Source organism: Giraffa tippelskirchi, chromosome 3 (assembly GCF_054371585.1).
Source record: "Giraffa tippelskirchi isolate mGirTip1 chromosome 3, T2T-mGirTip1v1.2.pri, whole genome shotgun sequence".
Lineage (NCBI taxonomy): Eukaryota > Metazoa > Chordata > Mammalia > Artiodactyla > Giraffidae > Giraffa > Giraffa tippelskirchi.
Window position 1 is genome coordinate 128,953,214 of NC_137277.1, and position 21,189 is coordinate 128,974,402.

Here is a 21,189-nt window from a genome sequence, read left to right on the forward strand (position 1 = left end):
AGGATGTGAAGCTGAAATCTGAATGAACTAGTCAATGAACTGTGAATTAAGGCCAGGAGAGCCTTCCATTGGGGATGACAATGTTGAAGTTGCCACATGAAGCCCAGTCCCATTAGAGCACACACAGAGAGAGGCAGAGGAAGGTGGGAGGTGGGGCTGAAGAGATCAACATGTACATCCTTGTCAGCCGCAGGAGGAAGTTTAGAATTAATACTGTGAGCAGAGCAAAGCCATTGTGCTGGTCCAAGGGAGGAAAGGACGCACAAGTGTTTACCCTCTCACACATTCCTCAGTAATGAGTGCAGGATGAAGCCACTGAAAGGCAGGCTAATATGAATAGGGTGTTTATAATGAGCAGGGCACCCAACATGTTTTATTTATATAATCCTCACCAAAAGACAATTATCATTTCCCTTATACTGAAAACTGAATCTCAATAGCTTGACATATATCTTACTTCCTACAAAGTAGGTGATGTCTTTTCTGCTTGACTCCAAACCTTGTACTCTTTCCCTTTTCATCCTTTTCTTGCACCCACTCCTTCTTAGCAAGAAATTCTACCATCTGTCTCCTGTCACTCTCTCCTCTTACCAAATCATCTTTTTTTACCCCACTTTCACACCAGCCACATTCCCTAAAAAAAAAAAAAAAAAAAAGCAGGGACTTGATCTACTTCATTTACGGATGTATCCCCAGCACTCATGAGTTCCTGGTAATGTCATATGTTCAACAAATATTTGTTGGGTGAATTCCAACATTCTGTCTTCTACCATCTGTCCTTCTCTGGTTCCCTCAGTGTTATTTGACAATTAAGTGCTAAAAATTTTCAAGTCCACATTGTTAACTTTGGCTTCTAACTGGAGCTCCAGTTGGTGCCTCTTAGTGCTCGCCAGTACTTCTATCTCAACATACTTCTGTCCTTCAACGGTTTTATCTGATCTTTCCTCACTTATTAAAAATCATTCACCTTTTCCCCAGGAACTTAATCTCAAATCCTGAGGTATCTTCATAGCCTTTTTGTTTCTATTCCTCACATCTAAGTAACTCAGAAGTCAAATGGAATTTCTCTATGTCTAGCATATCAATGTGACTGTAACCTGAGCTCTTTTCTGCCAACTCACATAGCCAGATATTTTCTAACTCCTTGCTCTAATTCCAAACCATACTTCCTCAGGCACAGGTCATTTTGATATTAACCTGAATGTGTCTTGCTAAGTCGCTTCAGTCATGTCCAACTCTTTGCATCCCTATGTGCCTGCCACGCTCCTCTGTCCATGGGATTCTCCAGGCAAGAATACTGGAGTGGGTTGCCATGCCCTCCTCCAGGGGATCTTGGGAAGCAGCCATTCAAAAGAAAGACTGATGTGGATGGGATGTTTCCAAAGACTGAGACACTCAACATACTTTATATAATTGCTCTGATTCCAAAAATGTTTTCAAGTCAACAGTCTAACTTTCCTGAGTGTTTGAGAATGCACATAGGGGAGACCACAACCAGCATGAACCAACTTCTAGACGCTGTTGGCCCTTTCTCTTCAAACATACTGGGAGTGAAAACTTCTCCATGTTCAACTTCCACATCCCACATACCGTCAGCTTCTTCTCGGTGAGTAGCCCGTGTGTCTTCTCCTGAATTCCTGGAAACCCAATGTATAACATCTTTTTTCCATCTTGATACAACCCCTAGATCTCCAGGTTCTTCTTATTCTTTCTCTGTGAGATTTTCATATTTCTGTCTTTTTATTATCACCATTTCCTAACACTGGCCTTCAGAGAATCCCCATTTGAACAGTTCCAAGCTTCATAACTCCATCCCGAGATTTTACCCCCATACATGTCTCTGTCTCTACAACACAGATTTGCTTACCCCATCCAAAAGTCAGGGCTCATTAGCATGATATTTAAAGTCTATCCACTAATGAACATGAGTTTAAGCAAGCTCTGGGAGTTGGTGATGGACAGGGAAGCCTGGCGTGCTACAGTCCATGGGATCACAAACAGTCATACACAACTGAGGGACTGAACTGAATGGGCACCAACCTCTATTTCCATTACCTCCAGCCCACCATTCTACTGTCTGTTGCTCTTTGTGTAACACTCAGAGTGTTGGTCATCTCAATGCCATGGTCATTCTCCTTAAAAACAATATATTCACTGTTTATAGTCATATCTTATCCTTTCTAAAAATGTTGCCTCTTTTCAATTCATATTCCAACACTAATATTATTTATGATATTTTGAGAATTTTATTTCATTGTTTCATGAAACCTACCCTAAACCTCACATCCTATTTATTTTTCATTGTCAATACCTTGTAACTATGTCTATTAAAATACTCTTTACAACTACTTTAAAGCACACTCTGCTATATAATTTATACTATGCATTATTCTCTCTATATTTTAAGATCTGCTGAAGCTAGAAAACGTATCTTTTTTAATCCCATAATTCTTGATGTATACTAAGTCTTCCATTATATTCAATATTATTTAATTAAAGCATACTGGAAAAATGTTTACCTGAACACTAATAACTGTTATAGGAACTATTATAAGAATAGTTCCATCTTACTTACTCACCTTTAGTTCAGTCACTCAGTAGTGTCTGACTCTTTCCGACCCCATGAACTGCAGCACGCCAGGCCTCCCTGTGCATCACCAACTCCTGGGGTACACACAAACCCATGTCCATTGAGTCGGTGATGCCATCCAACCATCTCATCCTCTTTCGTCCCCTTCTCCTCGCGTCCTCAATCTTTCCCAGCATCAGGGTCTTTTCAAATGAGGCAGTTCTTCGCATCAGGTGGCCAAAGTATTGGAGTTTCAGCTTCAACATCAGTCCTTCGAATGAACATCCAGGACTGATCTCCTTTAGGATGGACTGGTTGGATCTCCTTGCAGTCCAAGGGACTCTCAAGAGTCTTCTCCAACACCACAGTTCAAAAGCATCATTTCTTCAGCGCTCAGCTTTCTGTATACTCCAACTCTCACATCCATACATGACCACTGGAAAAACCATAGCCTTGACTAGATGGACCTTTGTTGACAAAGTATGTTTTCTGCTTTTTAATATGCTGTCTAGGTTGGTCATAACTTTCCTTCCAAGAAGTAAGCTTCTTTTAATTTCATGGCTGCAGTCACCATCTGCAGTGATTTTGGAGTCCCCCCAAAAATAAAGTCAGCCACTATTTCCACTGTTTCCCCATCTATTTCCCATGAAGTGATGGGACCAGATGCCATGATCTTAGTTTTCTGAATGTTGCGCTTTAAGCCAACTTTTTCATTCTCCCTCTTTCACTTTCATCAAGAGGCTCTTTAGTTCTTCTTCACTTTCTGCCATAAGGATGGTGTCATCTGCATATCTGAGGTTACGGATATTTCTCCTGGCATTCTTGATTCCAGCTTGTGCTTCCTCCAGCCCAGCGTTTCTCATGATGCATTCTGCATATAAGTTAAATAAGCAGGGTGACAATACACAGCCTTGACGGACTCCTTTTCCTATTTGGAACCAGTCTGTTGTTCCATGTCCAGTTCTAACTGTTGCTTCCTGACCTGCATACAGGTTTCTCAAGAGGCAGGTCAGGAGGTCTGCTATTCCCATCTCTTTCAGAATTTTCCACAGTTTATTGTGATCCACACAGTCAAAGGCTTTGGCATAGTCAATAAAGCAGAAGTTGATGTTTTTCTGGAACTTTCTTGCTTTTTCGATGATCCAGTGGATGTTGGCAATTTGATCTCTGGTTCCTCTGTCTTTTCTAAAACCAGCTTGAACATCTGGAAGTTCACGGTTCACGTATTGCTGAAGCCTGGCTTGGAGAATTTTGAGCATTACTTTACTAGCATGTGAGATGAGTGCAATTGTGTGGTAGTGTGAGCATTCTTTGGCATTGCCTTTCTTTGGGATTGGAAGGAAAACTGACCTTTTCCAGTCCTGTGGCCAATGCTTAGTTTTCCAGATTTGCTGGCATATTTAGTGTAGCACTTTCACAGCATCATCTTTCAGGATTTGAAATAGCTCAACTGGAATTCCATCACCTCCTCTAGCTTTGTTCATAGTGATGCTTCCTAAGGCCCGTTTGACTTCACATTCCAGGATGTCTGGCTCTAGGTGAGTGATCACACCATCATACTTACCTTTAGGAGCACAATTGTTCTTCATTAAATCAACTTCAAATGTTAATATGATGTGACTTTTGTTTTGTTTTTCTTTCCAGCTCTTTCTAACACATGTGAGGGGACTAGAGTCAATGGGGAGTTGGTGGCGGGACAGAATGGTAACACAAGGACTTTGCAAAGTAGATTCAGCTGAAATGCCCTATAGGCTTCTCAGGGTGGAAAACCCAACCTGAAAATCTTCTCTGTTGCTCAGCCAGTAACTCCAAAATATGAAGATAGCTGCTGGCCCAATTACAACTTATTACACAAAAAATATAAACAGAAACACCCCAGGAACAAGTGAGTAGTTTGCAGTTGTTTTCAGTGGTGGGCAACTGTACTTCTCCTTAATGAGAGTATGTTCATTTCACTCAATTTGCTCTTGGTTCCCCATAGGCAAGCACACTGTGTGTGTCATATGTTCACTGCTCACTGAATTACATTTACATGTTCGATTTCCTCTAAAACCTCATTTTACAGCCGAAACTTATAACCAACTGGATATGTTTTGCTCAATTCTCCCTGACTCTTGTGGCTTTCTGATTTTGATTCAGTTAGGCTTGTGTGGATGATGAGTAGATTTCAGAAGCTTTGATTTACACTTTTTAAAATTTTCTTCACTCTGGATCTTGAAGATCTCTGCTAGGCAAAGGTGGTTTGGATGGACTAAACGTGTTATATCCCTTTTACCTGTCTATCAGAGTGTTCCCCTTCAAGCTGAAGTTTTTAACATAGTTTGAACCACATAATCATTGTTGAGTGTCTTGGGCTCTCTCATATCCTTAGCTGTTGTGTTATCAAGTGATGAGAATACATCAATTGCCAAAGGAGAGATATATTCAGTTTGTTATTAACTTCTCTTTCTCCCCTTATTGCCATATTAAAATGGGGAACCAAATCATTTTAATTTATCTTTTGTGAATATGATCATTCAAAGCTTATACATATCTTTTCATTCCCACATTTATACCAGCAAGTTATTTTGCTTTTACTTCCAGGAGAGTAATTGAGTGACTGCAGGGTGGTGTGTGAGCATTTGGGTTCTGCTCTGTCTTCAGCCATCTGCATTAACAGATGTGATTCTCCTTCTGATATATTAGGGGAAAACAACAGTCCAGATTAGCATATTAAACAATGACATAATAAAGTTTATAATTTCTTCCTCAAGTTGCTTGATGCTTAAAGCCAAAGACAAGTTTAAGAGAGACAGTTTGCTTTGTGAGTGATGGATATAGGATAAGTAAAGAAGAAGAATATCTATAAGCTACTAAAAATTGATGTTACATGCAGTATATTATTCCTTTCAACTTCCGTGTTTGAAATATACTTGATATGGAGGTAAAAGAAGCATGCAGCTGTCGCAGCTTCAACTCATTGGTGATGTCTTTCACAGGGTTCAGTATACATTATGGATCTGATTTTTCTCTGCCCCAGTATCAAAAGAGATCTGTAGCAGAACAAGATAGAATAGCAAATGGCTTGGAGAACAGGAATTGCTACTTCCTTTAGCTTCCACAATCAGCAGCCATCATAGATACTGAAATGTAGGCTTTAGAAGATTATCGTGGAAAATGATATACTGTGGGAATGAAAGGCAAACTTTCTCTCTCTCAATCTCTCTCTTGCTCAAGTCTCTCTCTCTCTCCTTGTGCTTGCCTTGAAACCTCTAAAAGAACAAAACCTATTTTTAGTCTCTTAAACAAGTGAAAGCAACTGCTCCCTCCCCCAGCACTCTGAAACACACAGAAGGTCTATTTATCAATATTTGGCTTGTGATTATTTTCATCAGACTCATCTTGTAATTTTGTTAAACATGCATATTCCAGGATCCTATGCTATACATACTACATTAGAATTTCTTGTTCTTTGGAATTGAAATTGTCTAACTTAAAATTAGCATCAGCCTTTTCTGGTTCCTGGAATTTATAAAAGATATATATTGTAAGTGCGTATATTATATGTATGTATTCAGTTCAGTTCAGTCGCTCAGTCATGTCCGACTCTTTGCGACCCCGTGAACTGCAGCATGCCAGACCTCCCTGACCATCACCAACTCCCAGAGTCAACCCAAACCCATATCCATCAAGTCAATGATACCATCCAGCCATCTCATCCTCTGTCATCCCCTTCTCCTCCTGCCCTCAAACTTTCCCAGCATCAGGGTCTTTTCAAATGAGGCAGCTCTTCGCATCATTTGGCCAAAGTATTGGAGTTTCAGCTTCAGCATCAGTCCTTCCAATGAACAGCCAGGACTGATCTCCTTTAGGATGGACTGGTTGGATCTCCTTGCAGTCCAAGGGACTCTCAAGAGTCTTCTCCAACACCACAGTTCAACATCATCAATTCTTCTGCACTCAGCTTTCTTTATAGTCCAACTCTCATATCCATACATGACCACTGGAAAAACCATAGGCTTGACTAGACGGACCTCTGTTAACAAAGCATGTTTCTGCTTTTTAATATGCTGTCTAGGTTAGTCATAACTTTCCTTTCAAGGAGTAAGCTTCGTTTAATTTCATGGCTGCAATCACCATCTGCAGTGATTTTGGAGCCCAAAAAAATAAAGTCAGCCACTGTTTCCACTGTTTCCCCATCTATTTGCCAAGAAGTGATGGGACTGGATGCCATGAGCTTAGTTTTCTGAATGTTGAGCTTTAAGCCATTTTTTTTCACTCTCGCTCTTTCACTTTCATCAAGAGGCTCTTTAGTTCTTCTTCACTTTCTGCCATAAGGATGGTGTCATCTGCATATCTGAGGTTACTGATATTTCTCCCAGAAATCTTGACTCCAGCTTGTGCTTCCTCCAGCCCAGCGTTTCTCATGATGCATTCTGCATATAAGTTAAATAAGCAGGGTGACAATACACAGCCTTGACGGACTCCTTTTCCTATTTGGAACCAGTCTGTTGTTCCATGTCCATTTCTAACTGTTGCTTCCTGACCTGCATACAGGTTTCTCAAGAGGCAGGTCAGGAGGTCTGCTATTCCCATCTCTTTCAGAATTTTCCACAGTTTATTGTGATCCACACAGTCAAAGGCTTTGGCATAGTCAATAAAGCAGAAATAGGTGTTCTTCTGGAACTCTTTTGCTTTTTCGATGATCCAGCAGATGTTGGCAATTTGATCTCTGGTTCCTCTGTCTTTCCTAAAACGAGCTTGAACATCTGGAAGTTCATGGTTCACTTATTGCTAAAGCCTGGCTTGGAGAATTTTAAGCATTACTTTACTAGCGTGTGAGATGAGTGCTATTGTGCAGTAGTGTGAGCATTCTTTGGCATTGCCTTTCTTTGGGATTGGAATGAAAATTGATCTTTTCCAGTCCTGAGGCCACTGCTGCATTTTCCAAACTTGCTGGCATATTGAGTGCAGCACTTTCACAGCGTCATCTTTCAGGATTTGAAATAGCTCAACTGGAATTCCATCACCTCCACTAGCTTTGTTTGTAGTGATGCTTTCTAAGGCCCATTTGACTTCACATTCCAGAATGTCTGGCTCTAGGTGAGTGATCACACCATCGTGATTATCTGGGTCGTGAAGATCTCTTTTGTGCAGTTCTTCTGTGTATTCTTGCCACCTCTTCTTAATATCTTCTGCTTCTGTTAGGTCCCTACAATTTCTGTCCTTTATTGAGCCCATCTTTACATGAAATGTTCCCTTGGTATCTCCAATTTTCTTGAAGAGATCTCTAGTCTTTCCCATTCTATTGTTTTCCTCTATTTCTTTGCATTGCTCGCTGAGGAAGGCTTTCTTATCTCTCCTTGCTATTCTTTGGAACTCTGCATTCAAATGGGTATATCTTGCCTTTTCTCCTTTGCTTTTCACTTCCCTTCTTTTCACAGCTATTTATATGGCCTTTCAGACAGCCATTTTGCTTTTTTGCCTTTCTTTTTCTTGGGGATGGTCTTAATTCCTGTCTCCTGTACAATGTCATGAACCTCCATCCATAGTTCATCAAGCATTCTGTCTATTAGATCTAGTCCTTTAAATCTATTTCTCACTTCCTCTGTATAGTCATAATTTGATTTGATTTAGGTCATATGTGTGCACACATATACATATATGTGTACCTCTTCCAGTTGATCAAAATATTAAAGAGTCTCACTTCCACATTCTGCAGCCTGTTCCAGGCTTTACATGTCTTCTTCCTTTTATTGTTTCTTGTTCCCTAATTGTTCTAATTTATTTCCTTTGTCTGTCTCCAATAGCAATAATAAAATCAATTAGTCTGTACTTTCAATATAATAAATATCCTTTTCTACACTAGAAAATTCTGCCGAAGTTCTGTTTGAGCTCTCTGTTGTAAGGAAGAGAAAGAACATGCTGGGGAAAGTTTTATGTGTAATTGGTTCATGTGTTGAAATTTTCACTCACATGTCAGGTACATAGACTCTCTGGAAGTGAAGGTTAGAGCTCATATCTTTGTTCCTCTGTTCAACTATTACATCTTAAAACATCCCTTTAAAAATATACCTTCCAAGTCTCTAATATTTAAGGTGAAGAGAATGCTGCAAAATGTTACATAAAATAAAACCAACAAAATTTTTCACACTTGTGTCATATTGATCAATAGCACACATTTTTTAATACTCTTTATTTTGTATGTGGTATAGCCAATTAACAATGTTGTGATAGTTTCAGGTAAACAGCGAAGGGACTCAGCGATACATATACATGTATTCATTCTTCCCGAAGTCCCTTTCCCATCCAGGCTGCCACACAACATTAAGCAGAGTTCCGTAGAACATAATTTTTATAGGGCCATAAATAGAGAAATATAAATAGATCTGATACATATATTTATATCTATTTCTACTACACTAAATATTCAAATAATTACTCTGAAAGTCAAAACATGTTCATCTCACCGCATCTGGGGTCTTTTAGCAAAGTATTAAATTAGCTGCCTACAAAGCATAATAATAATCAAAAGATACCAAAGATTTTACTGAGAGACTGCTTAAGTTTACAAAGAATGGAACAATGAGGATATAAACAGTAAGGGATACGTGAAGGTGAAAGTGTTTGCTGCTCAGTCACATCTGACTCTGCAACTCCACACACTGTAGCCCACCAGGCTCCTCTGTCCTTGGGATTCTCCAGGCAAGAATATTGGAGCAGGTTGCCATTCTCTTCTTCAGGGGATCTTCCCAAGCCAGGGATCAAATCCTGGTCTCCTGCATCGCAGACAGATTCTGTGTGGTCTGAGCCACCAGGGAAGCCCTAGTTTTCAATTTACAAAGAAGGCAGAAAAACAGCAGGGGATATAGATGTGAGCTATTCAAGACAAACCAGAGTTCTACAAAAAGACTATCTTTGGAGAGGAAGTATCATGCCCAGCCCTATAGGTGGGCAAGGGAAAGATAAAGAGTTATGGGAGGCTTCTAAAGTGGAAGGTTCCATGGAAAGGTAAGCCTTTGAGCCTTGGTAAAGAAAGTATGGTCTAAGCAAAGTACTCTCTTAGCCTTTCTACCAGTGAGTCATAAATCCTCTGAATGTCTCAGGCAAATGGAGAGACTAAGAGCTGCTGAAAATCAAACCCTGATATACCAAGGCACACAAACCATCTGTCTCCTTTCTATCTTAAAAGAATAGCTGACATTTCAGGAGACATTCAGTAATGAACCTATAACTGAGGCAGCAGCAATTTCGAGGCAGCAGAGCTAGAAAAATCCATGAGGGATGTTTCTGAGGTGAAAGAAGTTTTGAGGTCTTGGTTATAATAATAGTCAGAGTGAATACATTTGTCAAAACTTATTGATGCTTGAGATCTATGAATTTTACCGTATGTAATTTTACCCAGATTTTTAAAAACCAGTTGAATATTTTTCATAAAACCTGATAGACTTCTTTTAACTTTTTAAAAAAAATCCAGTGGTTCATGGAGCCCAAATGTTTTGAGGAAAAATTGATTTGGATAACTTACTCTACTAGATAGAAAATCTTCTTGTAAAGATATATTCATTAAAATGATTCAGTGTGAAGAAATACAAATAGAAATGGAATGAATTAGTGAGTTCAGAAGGAGACCTACATTTTAATGGAAAAAGTGGTACTATAGGAGAATAAAGAAAAGACAAGCTTAAACATATTTTTTGTTTTTTTGTTTAACTGGATATCCAGTTATCACTACATGAATATAGTGAAAGTGAAAGTCACTCAGTTGTGTCCGACTCTTTGGGACCCCATGTGCTATACAGTCTGTGGAATTCTGCAGGCCAGAATACTGGAGTGGGTAGCCTTTCCCTTCCCCAGGAAATCTTTCCAATCCAGGGATTGAACCCAGGTCTCCCGCATTGCAGGCAGATTCTTTACCAGCTGAGCCACAAGGGAAACCAAAGAATACTGGAGTGGGTAGCCTATCCCTTCTCCAGGAGATCTTCCTGATCCAGGAATCAAACCAGGGTCTCCTGCATTGCAGGCGGATTCTTTACCAACTGAGCTATCATGGAAGCCCAGATATTTATATAGAAGAGAGTAAATTTTAAATTCCACTCTACATCATAATAAAAAAAATACATTCCTGCTGGATTGTAGACTTAAATACTATGAAAAGTAAAATAAGAAAATCTTCAAAAGCTAATATAAAATATCTCTATAACCCAAGTTTGGCAAAGATTTCTATGTTAAAAAAGATAGTAAAAAGTAATGAACCAAAAGAAATCCAAATTAAAAAGAAAGAACAAACTGAAGATAGCAAGAACAAATCCGAAGATTGCAAAAAGAAGAAAAAATATGAGCCAAAATTAGTGTATTAGAAAAAAGAAAAGCAAGCAAGAGAAAACATGTATAAAAGTGTATTCTTTTAAGAACAAAATAAAATAAGCTACCAGAAGAGTTATTTTTAAAAAGAGATAAGAGATATACAGACAGGAAGAGAGAAAAAATGGAAGACTTGCAAGCAAGCTGTAAGTACAAACACAGCAGAGTTTGAAAAAAACAATGAGAAGTCATCATAAGAAACATTTTGCCAATAAAAGCAAAGGCTTAGATGAAATTAATTAATTTCTGGAAAAAATATAGAACTCAAATTGTGACACGAGAAGAAGTAGGCCTAGTGAATTTTCTTGATAAGTTCTACCATACATTCAAAAATATTATGAATTCTGCCTCATAATCAAGGAATAGATAACTCAAAAATTAGATAAGCTCCATTGTAAACAAAATGAGATGAAACAACTCTCAGATTATTTTGTGAGTATACTTCATCCTTGGTAATGAAACCAAACACAGACAGATATTAATGAGAAAGGAATCTTATTGCTCAGACTCACTTTTAAATATAGAGAACAAAAATTCCAAACAAAGCATTAGCAGCTAAAATGCAGAAGTGCTTTTCTATTGAAACAAAAAATAAATACAATATATCTAAGAGAGCTTAACCCATAAATATAAAATTGCTTTCCATATTAGAATGCATTAGAGTAGTTTTTTAAATTAGCATATTAAGAGAGGAAAATCATATGAATTTCTAAATAAACAGAAAAAACAAACTAACAATAGAAAGTAACTTCCCTAAATTACTGTGCCAGACATCAATCTGGCTTTTCAGCATCCTTGGTCTCTGCTTGTCCCGGCAGAGCAAGATTATCTCTGCAGCATCTCTTGCTGCTGGATATGATCATGTGACAGAATTCTGGACATTAGACTGAGACAGAAAGAAATGTGCATATTTCCATGTTTGAACCGCAAAAGCATGCCTTGTGATTTATGCATTGTCTTTCTCCATCTGCTTACTAAATTGGCTGACCCTGAATATCAAGACCCACAAAATGGGAGTTAATGAGTATGTGCCAAATACGCATCACCACAACTAGCAAACAGAACTGGCTGTCACAAAAGCAAGAAATAAACTCCCATCTTTAAATTTTGAAGTTGTTTTAGCAGCTAAGGTTGCCCTAATTAGTACACTTGATCAGTGATAACTAAGTTTAAAGTGAGCATCTTGCAGTTTTATCAATAAATAACAAGAATAAGTAAAAATAGTTTAAGAAAATTTCCAGATATAAAATCAATGTAGAAAAGTCTATTGCAGTTAGTCTATCCACTAACAATAAATTTCTCAAAATTTAATTTAAAAAGATAACATATATTGTTAAAACAAAAGATAAGGAACCTAAGACTAAACACAAAAAAAGACATACACATTGCAAAATTTATGAAACCTAATTTAAAGGTATTTTAAAAGCTAAACAAATAGAAAAATATATTATGTTCATAGTTGTGAAAACTCAATATTAGAAAAACACCAATTTTCCCGAAGTTATCTATTGGTTCCATGCTAAGTCACTTCAGTCGTGTCTGACTCTGTGCGACCCCAGTCTACGGCAGCCCACCAGGCTCCCCCGTCCCTGGGATTCTCCAGGCAAGAACACTGGAGTGGGTTGCCATTTCCTTCTCCAATGCATGAAAGTGAGAAGTCAAAGTGAAGTCGCTCAGTCGTGTCCGACCGTTAGCGACCCCATGGACTGCAGCCTACCAGGCTCCTCTGTCCATAGGATTTTCCAGGCAAGAGTACTGGAGTGGTTTGCCATTTCCTTCTCCAGAGGGTGTCCATAAATGGATGATATTCAGTGAGTGAACGAATGCCTGAATGTATGCAGACAGGAGTGACTGCATGACCCTGGATTAGCGCACCCCATGTGCAGTTACCAGAGTCTCTAAAGTACCACAGTATACTTACTTGTCCAACCTTCGAGAGTTTAAGTTCTCTTAAGATATAGTCGTGAGCGGCGCTTTCCTTGATGTTCCTAACGCGCATGACTCCGTGTTCTTTTAGCGCACACTCATCAGGCCAGTATTTGACACATTGACTCTTTTCCTCTCTCCACTTCTTCTGTTGTCATGACAATCACTCGGGAATTCTGGAACACCATCTGCCAGAAGTCATTCACCATGTTCTGCAGGCAGCCTTGTGTGGCAATGTAACTCTTTTTGGGCTTTGAGTTGTTGCATTTGGTTTCAAATTCAGGCATGATAATATTTGCCTTGATGTAATCCGAAACGGGCTCATTGGGATCACCAGTGTGGAGGACAACCCTGGTGTGATCCAAGGGCAGGATGTTCTTATATCTATTTTTGTTTTTATTTTCTTGCCTCTGACCCTCTTTTCGGCTATAGAGAAGTTTACACTCCTGTTGTTGTAGTGTCTCAAATTCTTCCCAAAAGCCTTGTTTGACTTTATCTGTGGTCTCAGCTAATTTGCTTAGTTCTCAAACCCGACTTTCTATTTCAGCAGCATTGATACGAATTGTGTTGAGGGGCTGCTTGAGTTGTAGTACTGTGCCCAATGTTTCTACCGTAGGATTCTTCTTGTAATGCTCCACGAGGTCTGTCAAAGAGTCAAACCGTTCTCCTCCACCAACATCATATTTCAGTTCCTGGCAGCGGATCATGACGTGGGTCACTTTAGACTTGGTGTCATTGCTCTCCCCTTTGTCATCTCCAGTTCGGACAGAGAGAACAAAATCTCCAGGGTGGCTCTGGCTCTCGCGCACAAGAAAGCTACCGCGTTTTCCTTTTTTGGTTAATAACTTTTCTGCTTCTTTCCCAGAGAGGTGTCCATGAAACCACCTTTCAGAGGTAGGATCGGCACAGTTCAGAGGATATTTGAGCTCAATAACATCTCCATTCTTCTCTTTTAGTTGCCCATGATGTTCCATGTAATACTGGACCAATTCAGCCAAAGTGGCAAATTTCTCTCCTCCGCACAGGTCATAGTAATCACCAGTGTTCTGAATCTTGATATGGGTGACAGCTCCATTTCTTCTAATGGAAAGTGTGAAGTCTCCAGGGTTGCTTTTACTGGGCCTCGCCAAAAAACTGCCGTCAACTTCTCTTGTTAACAGTAGGTTTTCTGCCTCCACGCCAGTGATATTTGGGTGAAACCATCTCTGCGATGTCATGTTCCTCCCGCCCTCCGGCTCCGTGACGAACCGGCTCCTTACTCAGGCTCCGCTGGGCCCGGTCACATCAGGCTGGGCGCGCGGGGGGAGGGGAGGGAGCCAGCCGGCCGCGCGCAGACCCCCCTCAAGGCCTGAGGAGCCCGGAGACTCTGCAGCCGCCCCCCAAGCCCGGTTTGCTCCTCCTCCTATTGGTTCCAAGAAATCCTCAGCACAACTGCAACCTGATTTTAATAAGACTTGAAAAGCCAAACTCTAAAATGTATATGGAAGACAAAAGAGTCTAAAATACCAAATACATTCTTGAAAAAGAATAACCAGAAATAGGAATTGCCTTAAACAATATCACTTCACTCTAAAACTATAATAACTGAAAAAGAGTGGTGGTAGCATGCAAATAGACTAATTCATCAAGAAAACTGAAAAGCAAGTATATGTAAATTAGGCCACAATTAGAGATAATTGGTATAACATAGAAACAACTGATCATCCATAAATATTTTAATAGATCTTCATATCATATATCCACACACACACATATACATATATACAAAAATTCCAAATGCAGTGAATACTTAAAAGTGGAGGGGGGAAAAGTGAAGGGGAAAACATGATACCTAAAACATGTTTAGAAAGAAAGCTAAAATAGTTGGGAGCTTGGGATTAAAAAGCATAAACCATAAAGAAAGAGTTTGATACCTTCAACTGTATAAAATATGAGAAAGTCTATTTATCAAAAGAAAATATATAAAGGAGCTACAATTGAGAGAAGATATTTGGAACAGATATAAGTGACAAAGTATAAGTGTCTAGACTTTTCAAAAATCCTGTGAATCAAAAAATTTTCAACCAAAAGATGTGGGAAAAGATTTTCAAAGAAGACAAAAGATGAATAAAGATATAAATGTAAATTATCTACTTCATTATTAACCAGGAAAATGCCAATTAAAAAACAATGAATAACACCTTTCTGATTTGAGGAAGAAATTAAAAGTCTACCAAAGGATACTTCCAAAGAAAATGAAAATTTTATAACAAAAGACTACAAAAAGAAATTAATATTACCTAATAAATCTAAACATATACACACCCTGAAACTCAGCCAGGCACACTTAATGTTCATAATATCCGTGCCTGTGATGAAAAACCCACACAACTGTAAACTACTTAATATTTGTTAAAGGTAGGAGGACAATTACATTGTGATTATTGACACAATGGAATATTTTACAGCCATGAAATTGAATGACGTATGGCTCCATGTCTACACAGCCAATTCTGAACAGCATTATGTAATGCAAAAAGTGCAAAGGGCCTAAGAACACATAAAGTTCCATTTGTTTACATTTCAAAAGGCAGAACTAGAAAACATATAGTTTGTAAGTACTAATTTAGCAAAGCTATAATAAAAATTTGTGACCAATTGTTCAGTTGTGTCCTCGTCTGCAACACCATGGACTGTACCCCAACAGATTCCTCTGTCCTTGTGATTCTCCAGGCAAGAATACTGGAGTAGGTTGCCATTTCCTCCTCCTTCAGGGGATCTTCCTAACCCAGGGATCAAACCCATGTCTCTGGCATCTCGTGCATTGGCAGGCAGATTCTTTACCTCTGAGCTATCTGGGAAGCCATGGTAAAAACAAAGGAAATTATTAAATAAATGTAAGGCCAGAAGTTACCTTTGGGAGAGATGAAGGGGATGTAACTGGGGAGAGATATATTGGATGTCTCAAAGATTCTAGTAATGTTCTAAAATGGATAATGCTATTCATAAAATTAATATTCTTTAAACTATGCCTACTCTCTATATAGAGCTTCCCAGATAGCTCAGTTGGTAAAGAATCCACCTGAAATGCAGGAGACCCCGGTTCGATTCCTGGGTCAGGAAGATTTCCTGGAGAAGGGAAAGGCTACCCACTCCAGTATTCTGGCCTGGAGAATTCCATGGACTGTGTAGTCCATGGGGGTCACAAAGAGTCAGACAAGACTGAGCTTTCACTTTCACTTTATTCTCTGCATATACCTTCTGTGTAATTTATTTTATTATTAACAATATTAATGCAAATAAAAGCTGAACATTTATGGAACAAAAACTATTATTCCATTGATATTATCAGAATTCTTTCCTCTTTAATAAATGGAAAATCTAATTTTATTTATGTGTAAGTTAATTGCACAAATTTAAGCCAATAAATTTAGAAGAATTTGATGTTATAACTAGAAATGGCAAACAAAAGTAAACGTAAGTCTCACGTTGATGCTCAATAGAGCAGACTTCTTACATTCTACCAAACAGCATTTTCAAATCTCTGTCTCTGACAGGTACTGTACAAAATATTATTGTTTTTATATCATTTTCATGTAGCCTGTAATCATTGTACATCCAAGTTTTCCAATCTGCTTAAAATATTCTTACAAAGTCTCGCCTTTCAGAGATACATTAAATAAGACCTGTCTCTGAATGTGGCCCAGGAGGGAAGAATTACCCATAATTTTTGGCATTTGTGTGATTCTTTACAGGTTGTACAGATTTGAAATGTTACAGTGCCTACTCCAGCACTGGATGCCAGGGGAAAGAGTCCCATAGTTCATTGATTTATTTAATTTGTCTTACTTCAAAGGCCCCTGCCTCATCTCCTGTTCTTTGTATTTTCCAGAAGAATTTGTGCCCTGTGCATTCTTCTGTCTTTGTACCTGCTCTTTCCTTTCTTAGAATTTCTCCCTTTTCATTTATCTTTTTCAACTTGTTTGACATCCTCTCTTCCAGAAAGCCTTTCTCAGAGCCCCTAAGGAGAGGCCACTGTTACCTCAAGCCAGGTCCCTGCACCAGCAGCAACACTATTACACAGGAATTCATCAGAAATGCAAACTCTCGGACCCAGCCCCAGACAAGCTAAATCAGACAATCTGAGGGTGAGATCCATAGGGCTTTAATCAGCTTTCTGAATGACTCTGGTGCACATTAAAATTTGAGAATCATTGGGTTAGACAAAAATGATTCTTCATTATGTTTCTATACCAGCTTCTACTCTCCTGTGTCACTGAACACTCGCCATACTGTGTTAAAATTCCACATTTGCCTGTCTGACTCGACATATGACCCAAGGTACAGACTGTGTTTATTCACCTTGGTATCCACAGCACCTGGTTCAAGGGAGACACTTAGGAAATGTTAACTAAACTGTAAGAGCTAAAAGTTTTCAAGATGGCAATCAGAGGCACAAAGAAGATAGACCAGTCTTTTGGGGCCCTGGGACTTACACCCATCTAACTACCAAGAACTCCATCTGAGAATCTCTTTCTCTGAAAAGTGATAAATCATCTTAGGAAAATGTTCTTATTTGAAAGTAAATATTGAGGCAATGAGTCTGTGAATGTTGGTTCCAAAGCTAGGCAAGTTTATTTGCCCAGTCACAAATGTAGGAGAGTGATGGTTTTGGATTCAAAGGGAATCCATCCCAGCCAAAGGCCTTGAGGAGTCTTGAGCGTGTAGCACTGAACCTAATCTTTTTTTCTTCTGTCGGATCTGAAATCATGAGCATCTGTGGACCACAAATTCATAGCAAGGAAACTTCTGCACTGAAAGTTGGAAGAGAGAGTGTGTGGCATTATATAGACCTGGAGGTTGAATTAGAATCATGGTAGATAATGGCTGAAAATAGTTGGATAACCTGAGATTAGGAGGACATGGATGTGTAAATTATGACAAGATAATGTCTCAAAGTCTAAACAGGCTAGCATAAATTGCAAACATTCTAGAATCCAAGGGGACCTACAAAATTCAGCAGTAGGTGTGAAGATCCTAGTTTTTGGCCCAATCATATACTTTTTGTAAATTTCTTTTGGGAGGATGAAGCTTGTTCACATTTAAGAATTTCATAGGCAGGAAGTAATAACAGGTAAAAAGAAAAAAGGAATTGATAGAAACTGGGGTTGGGGGCATAAAGAATCTTAGGTTAGATGGAGGAGAGGATGGTTTTTACTAAGAAAAGCTAAAAACTGATTAATAGCAATACCTCAGACCATCAATCTTACACCAGGAAGCAAATCTAGTGTGTGTTATAACCTTGAAATATTATTCCACATCAAGTATGTTGAGATTGACAAACCCTGAAATCAGATGGCGACTGATATCTATTAAAGCATAAGCTCATTAAATATAAGGTTTGCTTTTCATGTCTAATATTGAAATGTGGATGCTCTTAATTTTTCTCATTCAACAAATATCTGATCAATGCCAACTATGTGGTTGGTGCTGTGGCAGACACTGAGGCCCAAAAAACCAGGTCAGATGTAGCCACTGCCCTCAAAAACATCACACCAGTAGGCAGGGGGATGAGTTCCAGGCTATCGTCCATCAACTTAATTCATTCATTCCTCACCTCCAAACAGGGCTAATGCCACACAAACTCAAGCCCCTACTCTCCTACCTAGACCAGAGTTTCCTAAATTTTGTTAGACTATAGCGAATCTTGGATTCATAATATTTTAGACAAAACACATCTTATGTTATTTTTTTACTTAAATTGAAGAAAACGATCAGCTTGCACTAATTCAAATAGTACCACATGTTAGCATTTACTGTTTGTTAAATACGTATTCAACCTTAATGTATTAAGAGCTTACTTTGTACTAGGCAGGCCCTGTGCAAAACACTGGCAATATGATGGCAAACAGGAAAAACACAGTCCTGTCTCTGAGTCTCATTAAACTATCCTGTGTGGACAAATGGTGGGTCATGAAAACACTGGAAGTACAGAGGAAAGAGGAAGAATATCTACATAAAAAGAATGAGTGAGTCAAAAAATGAGGCGATGGATGAGTTGAATCACAGAGAATGAGTTGCTGCTTACCAGCAGACACTGGGGGCAGGGAGTAGTATGGGAAATTCTTCCTGAGCTGAGAAAAAAACAGCTCATTTGAGAGAAGGGCACCTCTAGACAAGACTAGTGGTTGTGGCTGAAGATAGTCAGTTCTGGACAGAGGTGAGACCAAAAACACAGGCTAATGAAAAGGTGAGCCCAGGCCAAGTATTCAACATTGATCTCATAGGTAAGCAGGATCAACTGAAGGGTCTAACAGAGAAGTGACTTGTTCAGTTTGCATTTCAGACAGCCCTTAAGCACTGGAGGTCTTGTGTGATGAAGTTCTGAAAGCAGGCATTAGCTAGAGACTGAAGAGGGTTTAGGGCAAAGAGGACAGTTATTGGAGCTCTCCTGGTGTTCCTGATGCCATAACAAAATGCTAACCCTGCCATTCTCTGTCCTCAGGTAGGGACAGCCATTCAAGAGTGGACAAACACAGCAAATTGCCTGACCGAAGCCTAAGGGATGGAGGCTGGACCAGAGACCAGTAGGGTGGTAAACAGACCGGTTATGAGAAGTGCTGCTTTGAAGGGTGGAAAGAGAAGTTGCGTCTCTGCACACCATTTGTATCTGTGTTGTGACACAGGATCTGTTCATCTCCCTATTTATCACTTACTCACTTTTTTTTTTCACTTTTACTGAAATATAATTGACTTACTGTATAAGTTTATGGTATACAGCATAATGACTTAACAAACATATATTGAGAAATGATTACCACAGCAGTTTAGTTGATATTCATCTTCTCATAGAGTTACCAAGAACTTATTTCTTTGCCATCAGAACATTGGGAATTTATTCTCTTAGCAACTTTCAAATATATGATATTACTGTCAGTATCAACTATAGTCATCATATTGTATACTTCATTTCGCATACTTATTTCTTTTAATTCAAAATATGTACCTTTTGGTTTCCTTCATTAAACTCTCCTACCCCCTACTCTCTTCTGCTGGTAACCACAAATCTAGTTTCTTTTTCTATGACTTTGTGGGTTTTTCTGATTTGTTTTTTTAGATTACACATGTTAAGTGATATTATATAGTGTTTATCTTTCTCTCTTTGACATATTTCACCAGGCATAATTCCCTCAAGTTTTGTCCATGCTATTGCAAAGAGTAGGATCTCATTCTTCTGCTTTGTGTGTGTGTGTGTGTGTGTGTGTGTGTGTGTGTGTGTTTGTGTGGTTGAATAGCTTATCTGGTGGCTCAGACAGTAAAGAATCTCTCTGCAATGCATGAAGCCTGGGTTTGACCCCTGGGTCAGGAAGAGTCCCTGGAAGAGAAAACAATTTACCCACTCCAGTATTCTTGCCTGGAGAATTCCATGGACAGAGGATCCTAGAGGGCTATAGTTCATGGGGTTGAAACACAACTGAGCAATTAACCCAACAGCGGAAACAGTGGCTGACTTTATTTTGGGGGACTCCAATATCACTTCAAATGGTGACTGCAGCCATGAAATTAAAAGATGCTTACTCCTAGGAAGGAAAGTTATGATCAACCTAGACAGCATATTCAAAAGCAGAGACATTATTTTGCCAACAAAGGTCCATCTAGTCAAGGCTATGATTTTTCCAGTAGCCATGTATGGATGTGAGAGTTGGACTATAAAGAAAGCTGAGCACAGAAGAATTGATGCTTTTGAACTGTGGTGTTGGAGAAGACTCTTGAGAGTCCCTTGGACTGCAAGGAGATCCAACCAGTCCATCCTAGGGGAAATCAGTCCTGGGTGTTCATTGGAAGGACTGATGTTGAAGCTCAAACTCCAATATTTTGGCCACCTGATGCGAAGAGCTGACTCTTTGGAAAAGACCTTGATGTTGGGAAAGATTGAAGGCAGGAGGAGAAGGGGACAACAGAGAATGAGATGGTTAGATGGCATCACTGACTCAATGGACATGGGTTCGTGTAAACTCTGGGAGTTGGTGATGGTCAGGGAGGCCTGGAGTGCTGCAGTTCATGGGGTCACAAAGAGTCAGACATGACTGAGTGACTGAACTGAACTGAATACATGTTGATGGGGCTTCCCAGGTCATGTAGTCATAAAGCCAATGTAGGAGACATAAGAAATGTAGGTTTGATCCCTGGGTCAGAAAGATCCCCTGGAGGTGGGTATGGCAACCCATTCCAGTATCGTTGCCTGGAGAATCCCATGGACAGAGGAGCCTGGCGGGCCACAGTCCATAGGGTCACAAAAAGTTGAACTCGACTGATGCAACCTAGCATAGCACAGCATACATGTTGATAATACACACTTATCTTGTGTCTAT

General features: G+C 39.3%; 1 pseudogene across 1 annotated transcript in view; it reads right to left on the reverse strand.

The window, feature by feature from the left end:
- Positions 1 to 17,959, reverse strand: part of LOC145540929 (tyrosine-protein phosphatase non-receptor type 11-like) — an 83,051-nt pseudogene extending 65,092 nt beyond the window's left edge. Inside the window, exon 1 of the transcript XR_014078645.1 lies at positions 12,834 to 17,959. The product of XR_014078645.1 is annotated as a tyrosine-protein phosphatase non-receptor type 11-like (transcript). The remainder of the gene's footprint in view (positions 1 to 12,833) is intronic.
- Between the last annotated feature and the right edge of the window lie 3,230 nt (positions 17,960 to 21,189).